Below are 7,396 nucleotides of genomic sequence, written 5' to 3'. Positions count from 1 at the left end.
CACACAATTTTTATATATACTTATATACAGCCTCATAGCATACAGTTGAAGACGACTTAGCACCTCTGATGTGAAAGGCACTGGGCAATCTTTTTTTTTTTTTTTTTTTGCAGTACGCGGGCCTGTCACTGCTGTGGCCTCTCCCGTTGCAGAGCACAGGCTCCGGACACGCAGGCTCAGCGGCCATGGCTCACGGGCCCAGGCGCTCCGCGGCCTGTGGGATCTTCCCGGACCGGGGTACGAACCCATGTCCCCTGCATCGGCAGGCGGACTCTCAACCACTGCGCCACCAGGGAAGCCCGGCAATCTTAAATCTCTTGTGCAAAAAAGTAGGGTGTAAATCAACCAACTAACAAACTATACAGAGATACAATCTGGGCAATGCAATGAGAACTGTTCTAGTCCTAACCTTGCTAAAACGTGGTAGATATTTTAAAGGCCAAACTCATACTTTAATAATTCATAAAGAATTATTATATAAGGGATTATTACTGAAATAACAACTAGAGCTCTTTTTATAACTGCATGAAGGAGAATCTATGTGTACTATAAATATCTATCATTCATCATTTCTTACATAAATAGTATTTATCATTGTTTCTATAATAGATAAAGTACTATATGTTACCCATTCTTCAGGATTAACTATTTTATGTTAAAGCTACATGAGACAATGCTATTTTAACCTCTCTACAGGATGTGTGAAATTCTAACATACCTGTGGAAATTCAACATTTTCATTTATCACCTGGCACACAACATTAGCCTAACACCTTCTCCTCTCCATCCTCATCCTCATTCCCACTGCCACCTCCTGTGAATTAGGACAGAGGAGAGAGATACTGTAAAAATACAACAAAACTGGGTGAATCTTCCGGTCTGCTTTTATTACCACACACCAGCTGACCCAGGTCCAGAGAGTGACATTTGTATATTTGTTGTACACACTTTCACTCAGTTTACTTCACAAAGCTTAATGCGCTCTGTTCAAATTTGCTACAGGTACATTCTTAACATTTCAGGCATGCATAAAAATAGAGGTTTTGTTTCTGTTTTTTGCCAATTAAATCAAATAAGGAGGTGGCTCTTGTTTTTGGCAATAGGTCTCACATATGCTGAGAATTAGGTGAGGATTTTTAGGGGTGGGAAGCCTGTGTATGGGCTTCCTGTGAAGCCATTAGCTGAAAACCTTTGGTTTAAACCACAGTGTCCAGGGCTGGCCTCCAGCAGGTCAGTGTGCCACCACTGTCTCAGGGGCACACGGCCTCCCACCTGTCCTCACCCCCAGCACCTCTCCCACCCCTATTAGTGGCTATGCACTGAGGGCGGGGAAGAGGCTTTCACTTCTACATTATGCTCTCTGCACTGTCTGCATTTTCACGTATTTACTCTGTGTGTGTGTGTGTGTGTGTGTGAGACAACACTGAAGTTCTACTTTCTTTGCCTGCTTTTTTACAAAGCCACACATTTTTTACATTGTATTACAAATGTGAGGCGCTCACCCTGGTGCAGCCCGCCACCCACACTTGCCCCTTCCTCTCCGCCTCCCACCTCCTCCTCTCTCCCTTCTCACCTTTTGCTTTTTCTCTGCTCTCATGAGCTTCCACTTTTGTCCTTCTTTTGCATAGATTTTTCCGAACTGCACTCTTTGCAGGAACCGTTTTAGAGATTCTTCCAAGGCCCTTATTTGTACTTACATCCACCTTTTGTTGCCATGATGGCTGTCCTTTAGGACTTGATTCCAAGACACTTGTCCAGAGTGACTCCTGAGTCGAGTGGCATATTTCTCCGCTTCTTATATTTTTCCCCCCTCATATATTTTGACAAGAATTTTGAAAAATGTGTTCTTCCTCTTCCTTTAAGTCCTTTTTCCTCCTGGCTTGTAGAGCAGGTTTTGTTACCGGCAGAACTTTCTCTAAAGTGAAAGGAGACAGAGAGTTAACTAAAAGACACACTGAATTGCTGGGTGTGTCCAGAGTCTGATTAGGTTTGAGAAGAGGAACAGAAAGAATTTTTGTGTTTTAGAAATTGAGGAGGCCTCCTGGCCTAGCGTGAAAAACTCAAACAGATAAAATTCTATTTTAAAAAATCCAGGACTTCCCTGGTGGCGCAGTGGTTGAGAGTCCGCCTGCCGATGCAGGGGACACGGGTTCGTGCCCCAGTCCGGGAAGATCCCACATGCCGCGGAGCGCCTGGGCCCGTGAGCCATGGCCGCTGAGCCTGCGCGTCCGGAGCCTGTGCTCTGCAACGGGAGAGGCTACAACAGTGATAGGCCCGCATACCGCAAAAAAAAAAAAAAAAAAAAAAAATCCAACAAAGTCTGGTTGGGAAGTTAAGTTAGCATCTTGTTACTAAAAGCATCAGAGGTCTTGGTTATATATTTTTTAATGCACTTGTTACTTATTAATTTAATATGCAAATGCTTACATCTCCTCCTGGCCCCGTTCTTAACCTCTGTTCTTTCCCTGTTAAATCGTGACCTTTCCTTGCAGCCCCTCACTCTGAAGCGCGGCTTTCAGGACTACTCCCAGGTAGCCTGGGGCTTCAGGGGAGCACCGATTAGACTTGTCGCTCCCGTGCAGGCCGTAGTTTCTGCGCACAGAGAAAATGCTGGGGTGAGTCATAGTTCTTTCCCAACAAAAGGGCATTGTACTGTGCTGTTTGGTTCAGGCTCTTCCGTGCCACTTGTGGTTGCAAACGTATGGGACAGGAGGCTGGTTCCAGAGACGCACCGCTCAAATTGTATTCTATGCGCTGCTTTGGGCGTGCCCCGATAGACCGTGAGATCCTTTAAGGTTGCGACGCTTTGATTTATCTTCGATCCCCAGCCCTAAATGCACTTGTGCCTAGCTCAGGGAGTGCTAAGCAAGTGTGGCTTGGTGGGAACCCTGCAGGAGAAGGGGAAGGGAGAAAGTTTGCTCTGTGCCCCAGGAGCAGGAGTGGCGCCCTTAGGAAGCCAGCTCACCTGCACATAGCCGGCAGGGGGCGCAATTGCATCAGTACTAGATAGAACGTGTTTCTTCGGCCCCACTTGTTAATTTAAGCCTTACCTGTTTGGTGAACCCAAAGGCCTGAGTCCCTAGAAATTTAAACTTAAACCTGCACATACGCATTAGAATATCACCTGTTGTACAGAACAAACCCGCATTATATTTAGTCCAAAAGGCACAGGAATAGTCCAGAGTTAGCTTACAGAATACTGAGTCAGGACATCTCACAGAGTCAGATGTAAAGAGGAAAAGTACCTGGTCAGTCTTCCAGGAAATTTCAATAATTTTGAAGTTGGAGGCTCTTACACTCACTTGACCAACCTGTTCCTCTAATCTAGCCACCTCATTTCTCAGATGAGAAGCCAAGGTTTATGAAACCAGTTATCTAGGCTCCTCAAGAAGATGTAGCTACAGAAAAATTACACAGTACTTTTCTGGGTTTTAGGCATGTGTTGAAAACATGTGGAAAGGTGGCCATTTGGAAAAATTGCACCTACAATCCTCCTTTCTCTCTCTCTCTCATATTTACATAGGTACATACATGTACATGTATAAAACATGTAACATTTATGCACAAAATATATGTATATAATATGTATTTTATATATAATAAATATATATTAAAGATCTCTCTATCTATCTATATTTTTTCAGGCCCTTTAGAGAGGCAGCATAGCCTAGTGACCTCAGCATATGGCTGTGACCCACCCAGACTGTCTCAGTTTGAATTCTTGGTTCTGTCACTTAGCTGTGTGACCTTGGGCAAGTTACTTAACCTCTCTGTGACTTAATTTCCTTGTCTATAAATGAGGTTAATAACAGTATCTGTTTCATTAGGTTATTTTAAGGATTAAAAAAGTTAATCTTTGTAAATCTCTTAGAACGGTACTTGGTACATAAAAAAGTACTATAATAATTTTTAAATAGAATTTATATAATTTTGAAAAATACCATTTTAATAATGAATGTAGATAACACTGCAAGGGTACTTTTTAAAAGGTTGGAAGTTGGCTTTTAATATATCTTTTTTAGGGAAAATCGATTGTGTCATAAATGATAGAAGTGTGAGAAAGAATGTGTAGCTAGTGAACCTGCCCACCAGATTGAGTCTGAAGCTTTACATTATGATTCCAGGCGAGGCTCTGGTTTCCAGGGTGCAGAAAAGTATCTGACATTTTTTTTCTCATTTTGGAAAGCTTAAAAACAACCACCCCAAATTCAAATGCCCAAATTTTCAAAGAATTGTGTGCTTGGAGCATTTTAAATGTACCTGCCCCTTGCAGTCTACTGTTTCAGAGAAATCATGACTTTATTTTTGAAGCTGGCTCTTAATCAGCTTCCTCCCCTTTTCCTGAGTGTCTCCATCTGAGCCAGCCATTGCTGTATTCTGCTTGTCTGTTGGGGTTGCAGGGAGTGGCTGGCAAGAAAGATGAGCAAGGATAGTCTGTCCAGGCCACATGGGACATCTCGACTCCAGGGTCGGCCGTGGAAAAGGTGGGTCCCTGCCCTGCGATAGGCCACTAGGATCCAGCTGAGGACCAGGTCAGGGCAGTCGGGCCCAGCTCTAAGGGGCTGTCACTGGATAGGTCAAAGCAGCTCTAAGAGGGCAGAAGAGGCAGCTCTTGGATCGGAATTAGAGGCCCTACCTGGGGAGAAGCACAGCAGAAGAAATGCCCTAGGGTCTCACCTGAGGAGAGGAGTGGCGGGAGGTCTCCAGGAAGAGAAAAGAGTCCATAAAAGAGGTCCCTGCTGTGAGGGGGCAGGGCAGAGAAGCTGTCTGGGAAGAAGAATGGCTGGTCTACAGTTGGGTGGGGGGCTCAGATCACCAATAATCAGGGAGATCTGGTGAGGCAGAAGAAGATGCTATCAGGAAAGTTCCTGAAGGGCCCGAAGCAGGCCCTAAATTCCCCACAGGCAGCTCTTCACATGCTACCTGGAGGCCACCATTGGGAGGCTTTGAAAGAAGATACCGGGTTACCTATACAAGCACTCGCCAAGCCAGGTGACCCATTGAGAGAAGCTGCTAATTGTAACAGAGGCAAAATGTTATCTGTACTAAGTTTAAAAGAGTTTTCCAGGGGGAAATGAGGACAGGCCAATGCAGCCAAAAAGAGCTGGGTGTTGGTTTTGCAGAAAGCTAAGTTACACTGACAAAGAGGGTTGCCAGGTGTCCTGTATTGAACCAGACAGCATGGTATTTTAGTTTCTGGTGTATTAAAATGCAGCAAATACCTGTTTTTTAAAAAATCACTATTATTTCAGATATACTTTTTCTTACATTTTGATTGATTTTTAATCAGCAGAGGTTTGTAATTTCAGCTTTTATTTACTCCTTCTGCTAACTATTAAATGGACAAGCACTACTTAAAGGAGCCTTATGATCCTTTTGAAATGTGAGGAATTCTTTTAGGTATCTGTGTGCAAGTAAACTGTTCCAAGACTAATGTTAAGTATTCTGTTAAATAAAGTAAATGTCTGTCCCTTAGGAGGGGAGGGTACACTCTACAAAACAATTTTTTCCCTCAGTCTCTGTGGTGTGGATATTTTTGTAATCCTAGGAAATAGTTATCTTTAGGGCAATAAGAAGAGCTAACATTTATTGAGTGTTTAGCATGTGCCTGACACTGTGTGAGCAACGGTTGTCCTCTACCCTCTTTCTCACAACAATCCCGAGAGAGGTGTTCTAATTATCCTCATTTTACAGAAGAGGAAACAGGCTCAGAAAGATTAAGTATTGAGGCCAAAAACCTAGATGTTATTCTTTTTTTTTGGTTTATTATTATTATTATTTTTTTTTTGCGGTACGCGGGCCTCTCACTGTTGTGGCCCCTCCCGTTGCGGAGCACAGGCTCCGGACGCGCAGGCTCAGTGGTCATGGCTCACGGGCCCAGCCACTCCGTGGCACGTGGGATCTTCCCGGACCGGGGCACGAACCCGTGTCCCCTGCATTGGCAGGCGGACTCTCAACCACTGTGCCACCAGGGAAGCCCTGTTTATTATTTTTTAAAATTTAGTTTTGACTGCATTGGGTTTTCATTGCTGCTCATGGGCTTCCTCTAGCAAGCGGGGGCCACTCTTCGTCATGGTGCGCAGGCTTCTCATCACAGTGGCTTCTCTTTTGGAGCACGGTCTCTAGGCACATGGGTTTCAGTAGCTGTGGCTCCCAGGCTCTAGGATGCAGGCTCAGTAGTTGTGGCTCGTGGGCTTTAGAGCGCAGGCTCAGTAGTTGTGGTGCACGGGCTTAGCTTCTCCACGGCATGTGGGATCTTCCCGGACCAGGGCTTGAACCTGTGTCCCCTGCATTGGTAGGCAGATTCCTAAGCACTGTGCCACCAGGGAAGCCCTAGATGTTATTCTCAGTTCCTCTTTTTTTTCTCAGACGCCTCATTATTAACAAATTCTGTCAGCTGTAACACCAAAATATATCTAAAAATCTGACCTTTCTTCACCCTAGCTGAAGTCCTCATTATCTTTCTTTATTAGATGTTGCATTAACCTCTGACTGCCCCCGAGGCCACTCTTACCCCCGGTACAATCTTCCATGCACACTACAGCCAGAGTGGTATTTTTAAACTGTAAGTCAGACCACGTACTCTCCAACGACTGTCCTTCACATATAAAATAAAGTGGGGGACTTACAAGGCCTTACATGAGCTGGTTCCTGGTTGCTGTGTGCAGTCTTCATTCATTTAACAAAAAATTATTGACAGCCTACTATGTCCCAGGCACTGTTCTAGATGCTGGGCATACTGTTCCTGTCCAGAGCTTACATTCTAGTGGGAGGAGACAATAATCAAAGAAGTATGTAGGATGATACCCATTATCTTGTAATAAGCTATAATGGAGCATAATCTACAAAAATACTAAATCACGAGGCTTTACACCTGAAGCTAGCACAATATTGTAACTCAACTATACTTCAATTAAGAAGAAAAGAAATATGTAGGCTATCAGATGGTGGTGAGTGCTATGGACAAAAGTGAAGTGGGAAAGGAGAATAGGAAGTGTGAGTGGCAGTGAGGGGCCACTGGGTGGCTGAGCAGATGACCAGGAAGGCCTCCTGAGAAGATGACAAGGGAGCAGACACTGGAAGAAGAGGAAGGAGTGAGTCAAATGGATTCTGGGGGAACATTCCAGGCAGTGGGGATGGCAAGTGCAAAGGCCCCAAGGAAGAGGTGTGCTTGGCATGTTTGAGTAACGGCAAGGGGGCCGATGTGGCGAGAGCAGAGAGAGTAATGCAGCGGGTAAGCGGAGGGCAGAGAGGTCCTGGGCGTGGTCGGGGAAAGCGCAGACCATGTAGGAACTTGTAGGTCCCTCTCCTGCTCCACTGTAGGCATGGGACTTTGAGTGGGTGGCTGGGCAGCCCCGGGAGGAATATGAGCAGTGCAGTGATGTGACTGGGTAGC

Source organism: Lagenorhynchus albirostris, chromosome 18 (assembly GCF_949774975.1).
Source record: "Lagenorhynchus albirostris chromosome 18, mLagAlb1.1, whole genome shotgun sequence".
NCBI lineage: Eukaryota > Metazoa > Chordata > Mammalia > Artiodactyla > Delphinidae > Lagenorhynchus > Lagenorhynchus albirostris.
The sequence above is the reverse complement of the archived record's forward strand: the minus strand, read 5'-3'. Positions refer to the sequence as shown.